We start from the raw sequence: 19,602 nt of genomic DNA on the forward strand, positions 1-19,602 counted from the left end.
CTCACGTGGCAGGTGTTAGTCCGAGGGCACTATTTTTTCACGCGACGGCACTTTTATGGGCATGATTTCCAGTGTGATGTGACGATCAAAGTATCAATGAACACCTAACAAGGGATGCAACCATTGATACTGGCTCAAATAATTGCCCTATTAAACCCTCACCTCTAATTTGATCTGTTTTGTAACTTCGAAGTTTCTATATTAAGTGACATCCTGCCATCACGTATGTCTCTGTAGCTCCGGGCAATCAGGAAGGCATTTCTATGGCCTTCCTACTGTTTATTCATGTCACACCCACACTCCCTCACTCATTCAACAAATATTTGAGTATCTGCCATGCCCCAGGTACTATGCTAGGCACTGGGTATCGACAGGTTCCATTCTCTGCCCTCACAGAGGGCAATAAAGTGTAATGATATGCCAGATCACCTGTTTTCTCTAAATCAACAGGAAAGCTATAACAGATGAAAAAGGTGCATAGAATATTTTGTGAGCACATCCAATGTAGGATTTAAGAGTGCAGACCCTGCTGGCTGACTGCCTGGGTTCAATTCCAGCTCAGTCATTGGGTGACCTTGGATTGATTAGTTACTGAACTGGTTATGTCAATTGTTTAACCTGGTAAATGGGGATTAAAACTGCAGCTTTGTCGTAGGGTCATTATGAGAGCATTTTAACAGACCATGTAGAATAAGTATAATTAAAGTGTTGATTCAAAAGAAGAAATGAGCTAGAGTCCGTTCTACCCACTGACCATAACTAAGCAACTTTGCAGCAAGCAGTGGTGATATGACAACGTGCTGACCTCAGAATCTGTGAAGAGGAGCACAGTGCAGTCAGCCCTGGAGAGCACTGGGGCTTCAGACACCAGGACCAGGGTCGAGGCTGCAGGAAGCTAACTCCACTGGCCGCCCCTCACCTAAGTAAAATAGAGTCTCCACAACTAGTTGTTTCTTGCTCTCAGAATCCCCCAACCAAGCTGTTGGTTAAAGAGAATTTAAGGTGACATTTCCTGCAGAATTTAGTTTTCAATAAGCAGATCTCAGAAGAAGACAGAACCACAAAATTTGGAAGAAATATTAGAAGTCAAGCTGGTGTCCAAATGTTGGACAACCCCTCTGACCGTGGGTTACCCATCCTCTCCTGGAACATTTCTATTGCTGAGGATGTACTTTTTTAGATAGCCTTTCCCTTTGTTGATCATTAAGTTGCCATCAAGTATTTTGTTTGATTATTCCCAAGTCACTTATTTTGGTTCTAGAGCAAGACTAACCCCAATTCTCAATGATGGTCTTCAAGTGCTTGGAGAAAAGGATCCCCTTGCTTCTAGTTTCTGAGCTAGTCATCACTTGACATGAGTTATACCCCAAATCCTTCAGGCATAAAGGAGGAGATTAATAGGATCCAGACATTCTCAGTGTCTAGGAAGATTATCTTGAGAGAGGGTTCTCGAACTGCCCTGGAAATCCAATCTTGCTTCTGGGCTCTGGAGAGAAGGAAAAGACCTCGATTCCTCATTTTCCTTATATCTGCAACAGGTTCCTTCTCAATTCGAATCCGATGGCCGACATCAAAACTCAAACACGAGTGCATTGCAATCACATGGGAATTCAGTGGAATTCAATAGGATTTTGTAGTTGAAACTTAAACCAAATGTCTCAAAATACACCTGTCCCTACAGAGTATGGATTTAGTACTTTCATAATAGAAGCAACGGTTTGGCTAAAACAAGGCCAGTCTGTAAAAAGTACATTTTCCCCTCTGTATGTGTGCAGATGGAGAATTGGGTCCTCTTTAGGTGACAGAATTGAATACTTAGGGAGCCAAGGTTGGGAGTTTGATTCTCGTAAGAATAATCAGTTTTGATCTGAATAAAGCCATCTTCCGTGTGCTCACATCGCTCTGTCTTTAAATCCTAGGTAGTGGTAATAATAAACAAATAGACAATAGCTAACAATTACAGAAATTTTTCTGTGTGGTTGGCACCGAGCTAGAGGCTTTAAACGAATGATTTCATTAATATCTCTCAACAGCTCTGAAGTAAGTTCAGAGGGTTCATTCAGAGTAAATAGACAGGAGGCCTGGACCTCTGCCCCTCCTTGCACTGGCCTCCCCTCTTCCTCAAACAAGTCATTTAGGCCTCCCACATACCCGCTCCCGGGCCTTTGCACTCGCTGTTCTCTGCTTCTGGTGCTCTTCCCCAGCTCACCACAAGGCTTGGTCTCTCCCCTCCTTCAAAAACCCCATTAGTGCGGCCTTCTCTGGCAGCCCTTTAGAAAACTGCAATACCCCTCTCAGCCGTCATATACTCATCATATACCACACGTCCCTGCTTTATGTTTTCCCACAGCGGTTATCAATTTATAACCCCCGACACAACTGACTTATTTGGGTTTGTTATCTGTCTCCCTTGACCAGAATGTGCGAGAGTTTTTGTCTACATTTGCTCACAATCCTCAACCCAGCATCTAGAAATACAGCTGGCACGCGGTCCGTACTCCGTAAATATTAATTGCTTAGTTTTATACATGAGGCAACAGGCACAGAGAGGGTAAGTGGTCCAGCTTTTTATAGAAAGAAGACTTCTTAAGTACCCACATTCCAGAAACCAAACTCGGAGCCCATATCCTTTTCCTGGGGGTTTGTGGCATTCCCTTTGACCATCAGGGACAGTACATCAGATTTGAATAAACCTTCATGAGTAGAAATAGGCACTACCAATCACGAATATCAAGAAGTATCGCACGTATGTACTGTATTCAAAAATCACACTTGCGGAGGCACAATCGCTCGTTGGAAGATTTTGCGACCCCACTGGGAAATTTTATTTGGTAAGACTGGAAGGAAATTTTTAAAACATCGCACTGAAAACTGAAAAGGACATAAAGTTCTCACGAAGGTATTTTCCCAGGGTTGTACAACGGCAAGAGTGACAGCACAGAATACTCCTTCAGAAGTGCCATTCAGGGGCGCCTGGGTGGTGCAGTTGTTAAGCGTCTGCCTTCGGCTCAGGGCGTGATCCCGGGGTCCTGGGATCGAGCCCCACATCACGCTCCTCCGCTGAGAGCCTGCTTCTTCCTCTCCCACTCCCCCTGCCTGTGTTCCCTCTCTTGCTGGCTGTCTCTCCGTCAAATAAATACATAAAATCTTTAAAAAAAAAATGCCGTTCAGATTCAAGGATTATTTCCTTGAATTTTCACATAATTCCTTTTATGTGATTATAGTTACCCTTCCTAACAATGCAGAAATCCAATTCGCAGACGAAGAACATACTCTAGGAGTTGTGTACCTTCCTCAAAGAGCCTAGTAACGGGTAGAGTCTGGGATATAACTCTTTCGTCTCTGTCTACTGTGCCTGCCTCTGTACACACAGCTGCTTGTCAGGCTTCAGGTGTTCATCATTTTCCAGATCCTTCTATCCTGAGAAACAAACTTGGTTTTGGAAATGGCTAACTTAAGGCCTCATCAATTGAAAAGTAACCAACTACAAATACTGCTTCCCCTCTTGCTTTTTTAAAGGGCTACCATGAACCCAGATTCAAGAGACTCATATTGGAACGCAAATATGGTCACAGTAAAGTTAGCATCTTTGTCTGAAGCTCATTTCACTAACTAAACAGCCAGGCTTATAAAGCTCACATTATTACAGAGGGAAAAATGCAGCTGCTGGCTGACAGGGTCGCTAAACGCAACAAATACCAGGAAAATCTCAAAGTTCCGACCACTTTTTTTTCTTAACCGTATTTTTGCCAATTCGTTTTCCACAGCTTTGGAAACTTGTTTTCACCTCTCCCCTTTTTCCAAAAAGAATCCTACCCTAGGGGAAAAAAATTAAGACCTCAACACCAAGTACAAATTGCTCATTTAAAGAACAGGAATTAAGGATGTGGGGGCTTTTCTTCCTTAAAAGCTCATCATTCTGTAGAAAGAATCCGAATCCTGTCCTGATTCTTCTTGAGCAGTGGAGCAGTTTTGGGTTTTGTGTTAGTTAATTTTAATTGAAAAAAAAAAAGGCACCATTCTTGAGAAGCTGTTGCTATGAGACTTCCTGAGCCTCAACAGATGGCCGCAGAGCAGTTCTCAGCCCTGAGCTCTGGGCTGTGAAGCCCTCCACTCAGGCATACCATTAACATTCCTGGAATGCCTTCGGAGGCAACGGCCCGCCGCCCTCAGACTAGCTCACCCGCAGCTCCCGGGCTGGCCTCCCTTGTCAGGGGGCCGGGGCTGAAATCTGCTGTAAAGCAATGGTCAGGCCTCTCTAGGAAAAGGCCACAGCAGAGAGGTCGCAGTCCTTCTCAGTTAAGCTTCAGACGAACTTCACCACCACACCCCTGGGGTTGGGAGTTGTTTGGGTGAACGTGAGGACGCAGGCACACATACAGGTGCCCAAATGCATATACACGCGTGTGCACATGCACACCGCACTCCACACCGAATTCGCTGCGTTGACACTAGGCCTCTGACCCCCTCTCCCAGCCGCTGAGCCATCCAGTTAAGAGGGCAGCTTGTTTCTGGACTGAGGCATTTTTAGCACCCAGACAGAACCTCTAAGGGAGAGGTTTAAGGCTTCCTGATTCCTCCTTGGACAGAAAGAAAAGGAAGGAGCAGCACATGCATTTCAGTTTCTACTGTCTCACTCCTTTCTTGGTGCTATTGGATACATCCTTCCCTTTCATCCCCTTTCTCTCTTCCAAGCTGCCACGAGGATACTGACCGACATGCATTAGAGAGAGGAAGTAATGAGGCATGTTTAGCAAACAAGTGAGAAATCACTGCATAAATATCAGGTCAGTAAGACCAGCTTCGGCGCTGCCAGGGAGAAGATAAGGAAGGAACTTGGAGACCGGACCTCAGGGTCGAATTGCAGGACCACTGCCCTGAAGGGCTGGTCTGGAATGCTGACCCCAGTTTTTGGTGGGAACGGTGTACTGGCTGCTTTATTGGTCACTAAGGAGGTTTGGTACTTGGAAAAAAACAAGTGATTGCAAACAGCCATAGCTTTTCAGGGCGGGGCTCATTTAAATTCCAGGGCCAGACCCGTGGCGTTAAAACCAGGCCTGGAGTGTACAAGCGGAGTCCCACTTAAAGTGTCCGACGCCAGTGCTCCCTCCGTCACTTGATGGGACATCGGAGCAATCCTACCAGTTTCAGGTCACGGAAATTGTTTAAAAGCTTTTCTCCCTGTGATATCAGACGAGAAACTACAAATACCACCCTGTCGCCGTCATTTGACATTTTTTTTTAGCCCAATCTGTCCAGCTGAGAGGCAAAGTGACCGGGGACTGCTTCAGTTCCTGCTTTCCAAAACCATCCACGTGTCCTGCCATGTCGTTTCCCCCTTGTCTCCAAAATGGGAACATTAGGGTTGCTGGAAGTTGCTGCTGTCGTTTTTAAACATGCCTTCTAGAGGCTTGGCCTAACAATGAGTGCCGACTTTTTCCTGTTAACCAGAGACATTATAAGGAAGCCACCTCGAGAGGAGCGGGCATGGGAAGCTGCTTCTTTTTCCATGTGTCTAGAGCTAGGGAACCCCAGCTCACTCGTCTGTCCCTATGGCCTTAGCACATGGAGCAAAGCGAGGTTCACCAGCTGTTCCAGCTTCTGAGCTCACAGGCCTGCCCAGCTTAGCAAAGTCAGGGGCAAAAGGCTGAGATCACGGCCCTTCCGAGGGAGGGAGGGAGGGAGGGAGAAAGAGGGGGGGAGGGAGGGTGGGGTCTGACGTAGGCAGCTTTCATTTGCATAACTGAACATTTCAAGCGGAGCCAATGGCATACGCAATGTGTGTCTGGGAGGGGGAGCTGAGGGTGCTCCATTATGCCCCATTGTGTGCTGTGCACAACACCAGAGGGGACCCTCACCACCCTGCGCTCGAGGGAGTCAGGCAGGCATTCCACAGCTCCAGAAAGGATATTTTAAACAATTGTCACTGGGGAAGAAAATGAATTTAAGATACTTAATTCCCTGCCCCAATCTTACTTTCTAATGATACTGTTCTTGAGATGAAATGTATGTGTGTGTATGTGTGTCTTAGTTATTAACGATTGTGTTACATTACATATTTGGGGGGACCCTGCTACTCTGCAGATATGTACAAGGGCTTTCTATACTCTTAATATGGAATGTGGGGTTTCTGTGCCTTTATTTTTTAACTAGAGATAAGAGGTTTTTCAACTAGCTCTCTCTTCCTGTCTGTACCTTTTTAAAAAACGGGTTTTTATGAATAGTGGGGTGTGTGTGTGTGTGTGTGTGTGTGTGTGTGTTTTAAGATAGTGATTGGGACTAAGGTAGTATCTATCCTTCTCCATATAAAAATGACTTATCCTTAACCCAGGAAATCATCTCGGTTTGTATATTTTCTAGGTTGTAATTCATAAGGGAAGGTAGATTTTTGAAATTAAAATTGATGCTAAATATACAATATTTATTTAGCTTTCCAATGTCCATTTCTCCTTTAACTCCCTCGACATTTATGAATTCACTTGGCATCTACCTATCTACCTATCAACTGATCTGATTTTTCAGTTATCATCAACCATCTGTGCTATTCGCACATGTATTATATTTCAGAAGATTACTGTAGACCTGTGCCATGACCACTCTTCAGCCCATGGGTAATGTTATTTCTGATGTTTTCATTCATCATTCATTTTTAGTATTTATACTTAGTATCACTACTATGTTGAACTTATTGTAGGAAAATGTTTTTATAAAAACAAGTTAGCTAACAGATGAGAAAGATGGAAATTTCCAGCTGGCTACAAACACTGGAAGAAAAAGACCTATTTCAGGATAATTGGCATAGATGGTGAGTGAATGGTTCCTAAATGCTTCTCTGCTTTTTTGCCACCTGTTTTATTATGTTTACTACCTGAACAGAATCATTCAGAATTGGTGAATGAGGAAAACTTGTTTCATGAAGGTGTTTCTATCTTTGGAATTAAAAAGGTGGGAATAGTAGTCTCAAAACCTCTTTGGATTTATAAATGGACCTTTACCCATTTATAGAATGTTTTCATTAAAAATATCAAAATCAAAGGGAAAATTACTTCCTTTCTATCACAACAAAACAGGCAGGGGTATAAGCACTAGTCCCAAACCACTAGTCTTTTCACCAACCTCGAATTACTAAATCCTAGAATTACAGGTATGCTGACAGCAATTCAAGAGGGGAGACAGGATGGTCCCAGAAGTATTTGTCAACCAACTTAAAGGAAAATGAAATCAGGATAGAGCTTAGTATTCCTAAGCATCTCACTGTGGCTCAAACTTAGGTGCTTGCATTTAGAATCTGCCTGTTTCTCAAACGTCAGCATGAGGGAAGCGAGCCAAGCAATACGGTCAAACCTGTCGCTGAAGTACAATTCACTAATTTTACTATGTTGAACAAACCTTAAAAAGAAAAACTGCTTTCATACCACAAGAGGAAAAGTTAAAGACAGCTTTAAAAATAAGTGGCAATTAGAATTCGACTATAAATCCTGGAGTTGCATAATCGAAAGGAGCGAAGATATTTAACCTGACTTTATTTTATTGTACGAGCTGGCACATATATTTGTTGGCCTTAATTAAAAGTTACTTTGTTCTATCATCACTTGAGTTTCTCATCAAATAGGAAGGAGTGCACAATGAAGTGTCAACCGCCTGCAAGGGTTACAACAATTTGTCAAGTCCCCCCCCCCCGCCCCCCATTTACATCTTTATTTATGCCTTGGTATCATTTTGCCAACGCATCTGGCGGCCAATTGACAGCAATTTCATCAAAAAGGTCTAAACGAAACAACTTCCCTGCCTCTCTTTAATTTCCCTTTCCAATGCTGGCCCTGCTGTCACGAGCAATGGAGAAATAATGTGGAGAAATATCTGGCTTAAAATGAACTTACCTTAAGGAAGTCTAAGCCGGCATTTCCATTGTCCTCAGTTATCTGTCGAAGATCTCTGTCCAGCCTGACACGGGGCCACGCCGGCCCGCCGAGGGGGCGAGGGGGCGAGGGGACTCGAGGGAGGTGGGACAGAGGCGCGATTCTGGCCCGGAAAGGATCCCCGGGCACCAGCCCCAGGAAGGCAAGAGCTAAGACACAGGTGTCCGACACCACCCAGGCACCTCCGCTCGGAACCTGCAATCCAACGGCTACCCTGATTAGACAAATACAAAAGGCAGTTCGGGTTACGGCCCTCCTCCCAACCAATCGGCGGCCGGCCGGCCTGACAGCAGCAGGCCCCCTGATGTGCCGGGAAGGAGCGCGGCCGGGACCTGAGAACCGGTTTCCACCGCGGCCAGGTCCGGCGTGCGCTCCCGCCCTGCACGCCGAGGAGCTGTTGGTCAGGCCGGTGCAAGCAGAGCTTGTGGTAACGGGTAAGCCATCCCCTGCCCTTCCCCAGACGGTGTCTCTCTAGGTCCTCTGACTCATGAATGGCACCAGGCACGCTGATGACAAAGCGAAGGTGAGGAAGAATGAATGGCTTTGGCAGCTCTCACGAGCCAGCGCCCCCAGCCAGCGTGTGCTCTTCCACCCCAGGCCGTCCACCTCTCGGCCTTCTCTGCAGCTGGATAAGTTCGATTTTTAATTAGTTATGGTTTTTGCAAGCAACAGCTTCTCACCGAAACTTAGGAGAAGGCAAGGGAGAATCAAAGAAGAAGAAAAATCGTTCGGCGTCCTTGTTTCCAACAATAAAATTCAATATTGTAAAATATCACCTCAGACAGAAAAATTGATAAACATGGGGCTTGTAAAAACAACAACATTAGAGCACTGCATTTTCAAATTGAGCACAGTCCAGTGCCACGCAGCTCACCTTTGTGGATGGACTCAGCAGGTTTCCTGCACTACAACCAGCTGAAGGAATTTCGCTGCAATCTATCATCCGTGCCTCTGAAACCGCAATGCTCTGCAGCTGTATGGAGAAGTAGAGCTTGGTTCGAGTTTCGGTATTTGCCCCAGACTGTACGGGTCAGCTTAACAGTAACCATAGACACAAAGAGAGAGAAAAGGAATAGTGCACACAGAAAAAAACCCAGTCTCCAAGTGTGTCTGAGTGCATGGGTATGTAAATGCATTTTCATTAGTTTACAGCTGCCGTGGTGGGAAAAAACAAATTACAGGATCCAAGGCGAATCTGTCAACCTTGCTAAAAAATCTTAAGACTTTTAGATGAATTTTTAGATGTGGAAAGAAAGGAGGAGGATAAGGGAGCATGCCCCCAGACACAGGCTCACGTGTACGCACATACAGCCAAAGTCTGAAATCACAGGGAGCGCATACTCAACACAGTCATAATCTCCATTCCGGATACCAAGAAAGTCTAAAGAATCCTTGAAAAAATGCTTACATTTCAATGGTGAGACTAATTTTATTTAATAAAGACCATTCCCGTATTAACAAGAAAGACTTGTCTCTCCAGAATGTTCCACTTGAATTCCAGAGCTATTTCTATTTCTATAATGTGAATTCTAAGGAAGTAGGATTGAGGCAAGTGCCGGATGGGAACAGTGCTCAGGGCGGGGCAGAAAAATCATCCTGCTGAGGAGAAACCTCCCACTGGCTCTTGCACCATAGATGCATTCTTCTCAAAGTAGCTGACTTTCCTTTTAAGAAGGCAAAATTCCTATCCCAGCTTTGTTTTCCTCCCCCAACCCTGCAACCTCCCCAAACACAACTGAGTTGGAGGTCCTTCCATCATAGACTATCCACTCCCCCCCCCCAAGCCAGAGGTCAAGAGCAGCCAGGCCACAGAATTCATTCTGAATGTGTCAAATTTAACAACCTCCTGCCTCCGATCAGGAGCTCGCCTCCATGGGGCAGAATGACAAATGGTGACTCTTGACATCTGTTTATCACAATCATCCATCTAGTATGGGAATGGCATTCCATCAAACAGCAGAACCCTCACAGTGGTTTAAAGGAGCCAGCAGTCTCCTCCCTCTTCATTTCATCAGTCTTTTCCTCCTCACCCTGCTCTGTGCAATCTAAACTCGCTTCAAACCCCCTCTCCTCCAAGTTCCCTGTGGCAACATCCTCAACAGATTAGTGGCTCTGGGAACGGCGTATATTGTGTAAGGTCCTCATGGCTGCTCTGTTACATTAGAAGAGAAGATGTCTCCATGTGATTCTTTAGAGAAGCTAAAACAAGCAGGCGAGTAAAGGAAAAAATTATATTGAAGCACGTAATCGCCTGCCTTTTTACAAATTATGAGATGAATAAGGGAACCGCTGTTACATTTTACAAAGAATGGATACCTATGTAGTATTACATTGAACCATGTTCAATCGTCAGTATTTTACCATTTTCGGTCTACTGCAATAGCAATTTTATGCGACTTAACCTGCAGTTGAACTACAGCTAACTACTATAGAACTGGTAATTAACCACATGCCAATAGTTACAATGTTGCATTCTCTAATCATCACAATTGCATAAATACTGTAATTATTGTTACAACTTCACAGATGAAGAGACAGGGGCTTGGGGAGGCTAATGCACTGAATGATTCCCAGCCAGCAGGCGGCGGAGCGGGATGCATATTGTGGCAGCGTGACTCCAGGGCCCATGCTTTGAACCACCGCACTCCGGGAAGGAGAATTTGAATTCTGATTTTGGCATTCACTAGCTTTGTGACCCTGGGCCAATCACTGAACTTCTCCAAGTCTCAGCTTTCTCTCTTCAGAAATGGGACTGATAATAGAATCTGCTGTGAGGACCAAACACGATAATGTAAGTAAAGCACTTAGCACAGTGCCCGGCCCTCGGAAGGAGCTCAGATGTTACCTAATAGTAGAGACATGGGCAGGACGCTCACTCTCCCACCTGCACCAGGATGTGAAGGGAAACAGCACACGATGTGTCCCCATCACCCACTGTCATGGTCCGGAAGCGACTCACGGGCAGGAGGACAGTGAAGTCTGGGGTCCTCAAGTCTGGAAGTGATGCCCATTACAGTCAGTGCACATCACTTAGGCGCACAGGAAGTCCTTCACACCGCAATGTGCACCAGCGCCCTCTCAGTTAAAAGAGAGAGCACCCAGGGGCGCCCGGGTGGCTCAGTTGTTAGGCATTCACCTCTGGCTCAGGTCATGATCCCAGGGTCCTAGGATTGAGCCCTGCCTTGGGCTCCCTGTTCGGTGGGAAGCCTGCTTCTCCCTCTCCCACTCCCCCTGCTTGTGTTCCCTCTCTCGCTGTGTGTCTCTCTGTCAAATAAATAAAATCTTAAAAAAGAGAGAGAGAGAGACTACTCACACCTGCTGTCCCACTGACACCCCCAGTAAACCCTGTCAGCCCCATCTTCTATCTCCTGCTTGCTCTGCTTCAGATTTCTGTGGAGAATCTGGAACACTTTCACAAACATCTTAGGCTTCTCGTTTATTTCCTACCTGGCTTCTTTGGCAATCAGCTGTAGAGGGTTATGCAATCCGGTGTTTGAAGACATATTGATGAGCTGATCTAGAAGCAGTGTTATGGGACCCAGAAGGTGGGGGTTGGGCCACCTTCTGGTTCTGCCACTGACCTGCTAAGTGACCTTGAGCAAGTCACTTATTGTCTCTGGGCTCTAGTCCTCACTCGAATCCAGAATATCACTGAGTGTCTTCCCAGTACTAACATTTGTGGTAAAGAGAGAAAAAGAATACTAGATGAGATTTTAAAGGAATAAGGCATTTTTATTTTTCCTTTTCTCTAAAAGCTAGTAGCTCATCTACTCAGGACATCCTGTTTTCTTCGGATTACCTTTTTAAAAACAAACCCACAGTCAGGAGAGTTTTATGTTACTCTTGATAAACTGCAGACCAAGATAGAGAGCCTTGATTTCAGAGCGCCAGATTTCCACTGGTATTTTTCCTTAACGATTTGCACATGTCCCTGTAGGGTGCGTGTTTGTGGTCAGAGATGGGGATCTGTGGAGAGAAAGTCTCACAACATAATGAAGAAAATGTGGTTTCCTCACTTATTTTCAATTTCTTTGTGGCCACACATCATAGTTACACTGTTCTCCAGCTGTGTAAGGGAGACTCACCCACTGTGTAAGGTAGATTTGGTTGCCTGTAGGGCCTTTCCATGCCAGGCCTTATATTTTTCTGATATGCTCCAGAAACTCAAAGTACTTTTACAGAGTATGCTTTTATTTTTATATTATTTTATTTTAAATTTTTAATTGGAGTAGAGTTGGCACACAATGTTATATTAGTTTCAGGTGTACAACATAGTGATTCAACTTCTCTATACATTACGCTACACAGAGTATGTTTTTAAAAATTAAAAGTTCGTCCTTAACACTCCCAGGAGGAGTTGAAGGAATTTTATGAATGGAGGAGTTAGAAACAACCTCTTGGCCTCTGGGCTGCTTTCTTTTCACAGAGCACTCAGCACCTTTGTAACATACTGTATAATTTACATCTGTATTGTGTGTGTGGTTCATTTCCTCTGCTCACAAGAATGGCGGCTCGGTGAGGACAGAGATGTTTGTCGTAATCATGGCTGTCTCCTAAGCATGTAGAGCGATGACTGACCATATATTAGATACTCAAGAAATAAATTAAACCTGATAAAATCACAGAAATAATTCAGGTAGAATGGATATCCTGCGCATCTCACTTTTAGAAATCACACTGTTTCCTTAGAAGGAAGAGGGACTAGGTCACACTAGCAAGGATAGTGACAATGACAAAGGTGATGATGATGTGTGAGGCAGAAAAAGTAAATAAACTTCTGTGGAGTTCAGAATTAGTTTAGGCCAACTCTGCAAATTCCCACATAGAAAGAAGTTCCAGGCTGAAAGAAAACTGGGCAGTGAGCCTAAAAAGAAACTTAATAAGCTCAGTTTCTCTTTTCTAGCCCATTTTGGTTTAATTTCACGGGAAATTGTATTCGCTGGAGAACTCCAAGTGTGTCTGAAGGAGTCGACCCTCAAGGACACTCTAAGGGAAGTGGACGCGCGGCAGCTGAACCTTGCTCCCTTCGTCCTCAGGGAAACATTTTTTTTATCCCAATCTGACCACACGCCAACATTGAGGTTGATGAGATAATGCCTGTAGGCCTCGCAGAGTCATAAAAGATGTCAATTACGTCCAAAGTATTAATATACAATACCTTTCCTGTATTATAATTGTAGGACATAAACCAGAAATCAGAAGGCATATTGTTTTCACTGCTGATGTTATTCACAAGAGTCACACTTTTCAGTTCAGATCCTGTTCTGTCATGCTACCTTTGACCTCAGAGACTAACAAGCCGAAGAAACATACCACTCCTCTTCTTTTTTCTCTCTTCACATCCCTTGATTCTTTCGGGCAACCTAGTTATTTCTTCACAAGAATGTTAGTGGCCAGAATGTAGCAAACTGTGGCCCTGAGCTCGGTCATGCCTTCAAAGTCCCGACATCACGGATGGGGAATCCCAAGTTCCCATTTAGTGCTAAGAATAACAGAGGAATTACACTTGGGTTCACTTTGCCCTTGGAGATGAAAAGGAAACTCAGGAGAAAGAGCAGGGCAAAACACAAATGACAGCACTACTGATGAGTCCTTTCAATCGCTAGGAAAATTGCACAGCTAATATAAAAAAACGAATAAGCTATAAAGGTAAGAGCAAATATTAGTTCCATATGTATATTTACATATGGACCTAGCTTATCGGCCGGGTGCTCACTACGTATCTGGAAGGATACTAAGTACTTTGTTGCAACTCTTCCAACCACCCCACCAAGAAAGTACTATGACTGTAATACCTGCTTTACAGCTAAAGCATCTCGGGCACAGAGAGATGAAAAATTTGCCCACGATCACACAACTAGCAAGTGGTAGTAACAGGATCTGAACCCAGGCAGCCTGATTTCACCGTATGTGCTCTTAAACACTACTGTATATGTTAGATTTGTTATGACCTAGAAATGGGATGTGTTTGGCATGTACAATGCTTAGGAGTTTGGGGTATTTTTCCAGCTAGCAGATTTCTCCTTAGGGACAACGTGCCATGCCACGGCCAGCCAGCTATCAGCAGAGTCGATCAGTTCAACGGCGCCAGCCAGCAGTAACGAGAGAGGCTGTCAAGCAATTAGCCTGATGATAATTTGGTATAATAAAACCTGCTTCAAATCATAATTTAAACAGACAGTGTGGAGAACATTCTTCCTTTCGCTTTCCCTGTCCTCCATCCTGTGCTACAGTAGAAAAAGACAGTTTAGATCACAGTGGGGCTAGTGAAGCCACATGCTTTGAAAAGAAATGTGACCGGAGACCTACAGGAGTGGGCAGTCAGCACATTATGTAGGAGTTTTCACTCACTTGGCAAACATTTCACGCCTGCCTGCGATGGCGGGCGCTGGAGAGGTCAGTGAGCGCAAGGCAGGGTAGTTCCCTGCCTTAGTTTAGCACTAGAAAGTGTCAACCATCACTCTCCTGGAAAAGACTCAGTGTGGACAATTGGCTGGTGAGGAAAAGGGTAACTAGCCAACCCGTGTTTGGGCTACCAGGCTGGCAAACTCCAGTGCCCACCGGGCCAGGCAGACAGAGGAAATGAGCAAAGTGGCAGGTGTAGGCTCATAGGGAGCTGGGGGCCCCCGCACCTCACCCCCCTCACACATAGCTCCAAGGCTCTGCTGCCAGATCAAATGTTTTTCCAGAGGACAGAAAGCCAGACTCTTATGTAAAACATTCAGATTTTGAACGTAGATTAAACAAGTGTTTGCAGGCCAAGAGGTAGTTTTCAAATTCTGCCAAAGAACTTATTAAATTCACTGAGTTGCATTTTAAAAATAAACCTGACTAGCTTTCGGAGTGGATTTGGTATGTGTAGACCTTCTGATCCTTACGTACACCTACTTCAAATCCTTTTTAAAACTTGTTTTAAGGTAGGTAGCAAATACAGAGTGTGTAAAGTACACTCATGTAAATGGTAAAAAAAATGGTATTGAATATTCCCAGCATCAGCAGAAGGTTCCTTCCAGACTCCCCCCCCACCACTTTTGACCTCCATCATCAAGTAGTTTTGCCTGCTGTTGCCTTGTTCAAAACTTAATCATGCGAAATTGATAGATCTAGTTGCTTCAGGTCTGAAAAAATAAAACTGGGTTTAAGTAAATGAAGGTACAACCAAAAACAATCATGGTAAATCCAACAACAAGGTGAAGCCCTCAAACTTAGCCAAGTGCTTCTTTAAGTTCTGATGCTTGCTACTTCCACATGTCTAATATTTCCAATACCTAGCATTTCCTATATGGATACCACATGCCAAGCATGTACTTGTCACTCTATAGAGAGTATCTCATATAAGAATACAAAAATCCTCTGAGATACAACTGAGACAAAATGTATATTAACTGTACAACTAAAGAAACCTGGACTGCAATAGGCTATGCATCTAGATACACCGCCAAGACCTGAAAAACGTAGGTTCAAAGGCAGGGCTATTACAAAGACCAGGTATTTTTCCACTGGACTATACAGCCTCCCTTAAAATCAGCAAACGGTGTGTTTTCTTAACTCTTCCAGAAGACTATAATAAATTCTTAACCAGGAGCATAATGAACCTTATTCAGTTTAGACTCTGACTAGGAATTCATACTTCACGTTATAAGGTTGGGTGGTGGTGGTAAGGTATTGAAAGCTGATGTTTATTAGGTAGGTACTTTTTCTTTTTCTTTTTTTAAATAATGTCTACACTTAAAGTGGAGCTTGAACTCATGACCCTGAAATCAAGAGTCCTGTGCTCTGCCAACGGAGCCAGCCAGGCACCCCATAGGTACTTTGATTTTTAAAACAATGCACACGGCAGGTATATATGTATACCATATAAATATGTATATATGTAGCTCTATAATCTATACACATTATAATATATATGCACATTATATATAACATATACACACACATATGTATATGTATGTATGTGTATATATCAACTACCTTCCACTAGCACACATCTTACCTTGCCTTATTTACCTAAACTAATTTCCTGGGACTCATGAGAACATTGTCTTATACAAATATAGTTCTGAGACAGGAGGCAGATTTGGTCGTCTAAAGCTTTTTCTCTTAGGAAACTTGTGCCCCATTTTTAGGATTAGCATTAGGGATTAGGACAGCAGTGGCTACAGAATTCCCTATGAGAGAGGCTTCCCGGTGGTGAGAGGATTGCAAAGGAGTTGCAGGGAACTTGAAGTTGTGTTCTGCATAGTAGATTCTTTGTTTTTGCTTAGACAGGAGCAGTTCTCTAAAGATGCTTTCATTTGTCAAAACACGAATTATAAAGAATATTATTTTATTGGGTGAGCAACTAACATATATTCTCAGGAGGTGAAGGGGTGTCTACAGCCCCAACATCTGCCAATACCGAGCCCTTGTTGCTGCCTGTAGGGAAGATGGGCTTTTCCACCCAAAGCCAAGTGATTGGAAGAGGAGAACAGTAAAGGGACCTACAAGACCTTCTATTCTCGAACCCAGAGACAGAGTGAACTGGCAGACCCTTCCCAGGGGCTCATCCTTCTGGCAGATAGGAAGAAGCTAATGGCTTGCTAATACTTTCCAGGTAGAGGATAAAGGCTACTAGGAGTTCATTTATGCCCAAGGCTTTTTAGACTGAGATATGCAAAAATTCCAAGCATATATTACTTTTTATCTCAATAGTCACCCCGAGACCAACTATCCCGTTTGAATTCTGGACTCAGATCTATTTTACCAGCTTCTTCTTACATTTTAGGTAGCTCAGAACTAAAATCTGGTAAAAAATACCCAAATTTACTAGGAGCATTTGTTTCAAAATTTCCATCTGAACTATAAAGTCCAGGATTATGTTCACGGGCAACCAGCTGAGTTAGCTACAAATCAATACCTGTTGACTTAAGAGCTTGAGGCATCTTTAACTCACCGCTTTAATTTTTGCTTTGGTCACAGTAATTTTTTTAAGATTTTATTTATTTATTTGTCAGAGAGACAGAGAGAGAGAGAGAGCACAAGCAAGGGGAGCGGCAGGCAGAGGGAGAGGGAGAAGCAGGCTCCCCGCTGAGCAGGGAGCCCGATGTGGGACTCGATCCCAGGACCCTGGGATCATGACCTGGGCTGAAGGCAGACGCTTAACTGACTGAGCCACCCAGGCACCCCTTAGTCACAGTATTTTTTTTTTTTATTAAAAGATTTTATTTATTTATTCGACAGAGATAGAGACAGCCAGCAAGAGAGGGAACACAAGCAGGGGGAGTGGGAGAGGAAGAAGCAGGCTCACAGCGGAGGAGCCCGATGTGGGGCTCGAACCCAGAACGCCGGGATCACGCCCTGAGCCGAAGGCAGATGCTCAACTGCTGTGCCACCCAGGCGCCCCACAGTATTTTTTTTTTTTTAAGATTTTATTTATTTATTTGACAGAGAGAGATAGCCAGTGAGAGAGGGAACACAGGCAGGGGGAGTGGGAGAGGAAGAAGCAGGCTCCCAGCAGAGAAGCCTGATGTGGGGCTCGATCCCAGAACGCCGGGATCACGCCCTGAGATGAAGGCAGACGCTTAACAACTGCACCACCCAGGCGCCCCTAGTCACAGTATTTTTTAAATTTTATTTTTAATTCAAAAATTTTTAATTGTGGTGAAATACACATAAAATTTACCATCGTCACCATTTTTAAGTGTGGAGTTCAGTGATAAAAGTACATCTCACCATCCATACTCAGGAGTCCTTCCATCTTACAGAACTGAAACTCCATGGCCACGAAACAATGCCTGCCCACATCGCTGTCCCCCAGGCCCTGGCAATCACCATTCTACTTTCCAGACCTCTGAGCTGGACTGCTCTAGGTACCTCCCATAAGTGGAGCAGACCGCACTCGTCTTCTTTGGCTGCTTGTCTCATTTAGCATAAAGTCCTCAAGGTTCATCCACACGGTAGCATGTGTCAGAATTTCCATCCTTTCTAAGGCTGCAAATTCCTTGTTTTTAACTGTCAAGTGTTTACAAAGTTTATCCAGCAAGTTAATAAATCAACTAGATGGAGAAGGGGTACTTGGTCTGTTTAATAAGACGTTAGGCTTGGAAACCGTAAGCAAGGGAGTGAGCAATTCTATTGAAATCGTTAAAGCTGTGGTTCTTCACAGTGCATCAGAATCACCTGGAAAGCTTCCTGAACCACCGACTGCTAGGCCCAAACCCCGGAATATCTGATACGGTAGAGTAGTATCTAGAGTCAGCCAAAGAACTTACATTTCATGGGAGTTCCTGGTCAGTGACCACTCTTTGGGCAACCACTGTAACCTATGCAGGGTTCATTCTGGAGGATTCCAACATCCAATATTTCCCATAGTGCAAGGAAAATAGCCCTCCCACCTAAGCCAGGAGGCTTGCAGTTAGAGAAGAAGGAAGGCATAGAGCAGAAGAACAGTGAGCAAGTCCAGTCCTTGCCTCTCCAGGGTATTGTGGGAATGAGGGGAAGAGTGGTGACAAGTCAGAACAAAGCTTTCAGAAAGAAGTCCGGTTTCACCTCTCTGGCCTCAGGGAGAGGAGGACAAGCACGTGAGGTGAATGAGGGTGATATTTAGGGAGTCGGGAATCTTGGCGGCACTGCTCCCTGTGAGACTCTAGGGCCCGGCCCGCCTCAATTTCGGCAGATGTGAGATGCCAGCCAGTAGACGTGGAATGAACAGCTACAGGGTGTGAGACGATCCCAGGGCAGACCCCTGGGCCAGGCGTTGCTGGCATGAACAGCTCAGCAGACACGGCGTCTGAAGCGGAAGGGAACCGAGAGAGCCGGGATCTGTCCATGGGAGGCTGCTGGGGTCCCCAGGGGCATGGCCCCAGCCAACTCTGAACACAGCGACTGAGTTCGGCGGGGGGTGCCAGCAGTGCCAGGGAGAGCAGGGACAGAGCCGAGACCCCAGGGGACAGTGCGTTCAAAGACCTGCGCTCACCGCTGCCCCAGACCTTCAGACACTGCTGTGTCAAAGCAGCTGGCAGTGGAAACGAAGGATGACAAGTGAGAGAGGGAGCAACGTATGTCAAGAGGCTGAGCATTACCGCAAGGGACGCTTCAAACGATGAGGCCAGGTGAGCTTGTCATTTGGCTGGGATTAAAATTTTTTTGTTTCCCTGCTACCCGCCAAGTATGGGTTTGTGAGGAAGACTAGATTAAGTTCAGAGTAAAGAGCCCACGTTCATTTCTGTATATCTAAGTCGTCATGTGACCAGCGCTGTTAGATAAAATCAGGGGCATACTTTAACTGAGAAATTGTTATCTGAAATTCGAATAGAACTGCACATCCTGTGTTTTGATTTGCTAAATGTGTCAGCCCTATATGCGGCCCACTACTGCGCGTGAGCACGTGGGGGCAACGTACTAAGGCGCAAATCCATACCTGGAACATACCAATCACTTTCTTTCCACCATATTCAAACACGGATATTCACATTTGAATTGTCACAATACCTCTCCGTAAGATGATTTGCAAACCTGTGAAATGGGTATTTCAACTACTCCATCAGGATAGCTGATGTATCCGTAGCCCTCATCCCCAGGGCTCACCGTCTCTGGCCACACCTCTGACCTGGGTCAGCCACTCAGACTGACATGGCCAAGGTCAGCCTTTTGAGGTTGAGGTCACCTTCTGCCCATGACTTGAAGGCTTCTAATAGCAAGACCC

General features: G+C 44.8%; 1 protein-coding gene across 3 annotated transcripts in view; it reads right to left on the bottom strand.

The window, feature by feature from the left end:
* Nucleotides 1-19,602, bottom strand: part of SHROOM3 (shroom family member 3) — a 304,580-nt gene that overhangs the window by 157,126 nt on the left and 127,852 nt on the right. The window contains exon 1 of one of the 3 annotated variants that reach the window (XM_087864065.1): nt 7,881-9,307. The exons of the other annotated variants lie outside the window; for them this stretch is intronic. The gene's annotated coding sequence lies outside the window, so the exon portion shown is untranslated. Of the gene's footprint in view, nt 1-7,880; nt 9,308-19,602 lie in introns of those variants that run through there. 3 annotated transcript variants of the gene reach the window in all.

The sequence above is a fragment of the Ursus americanus genome, chromosome 8, assembly GCF_024610735.1.
Source record: "Ursus americanus isolate L20-20 chromosome 8, mUrsAme1.1.p, whole genome shotgun sequence".
NCBI classification, from domain to species: Eukaryota; Metazoa; Chordata; class Mammalia; order Carnivora; family Ursidae; genus Ursus; species Ursus americanus.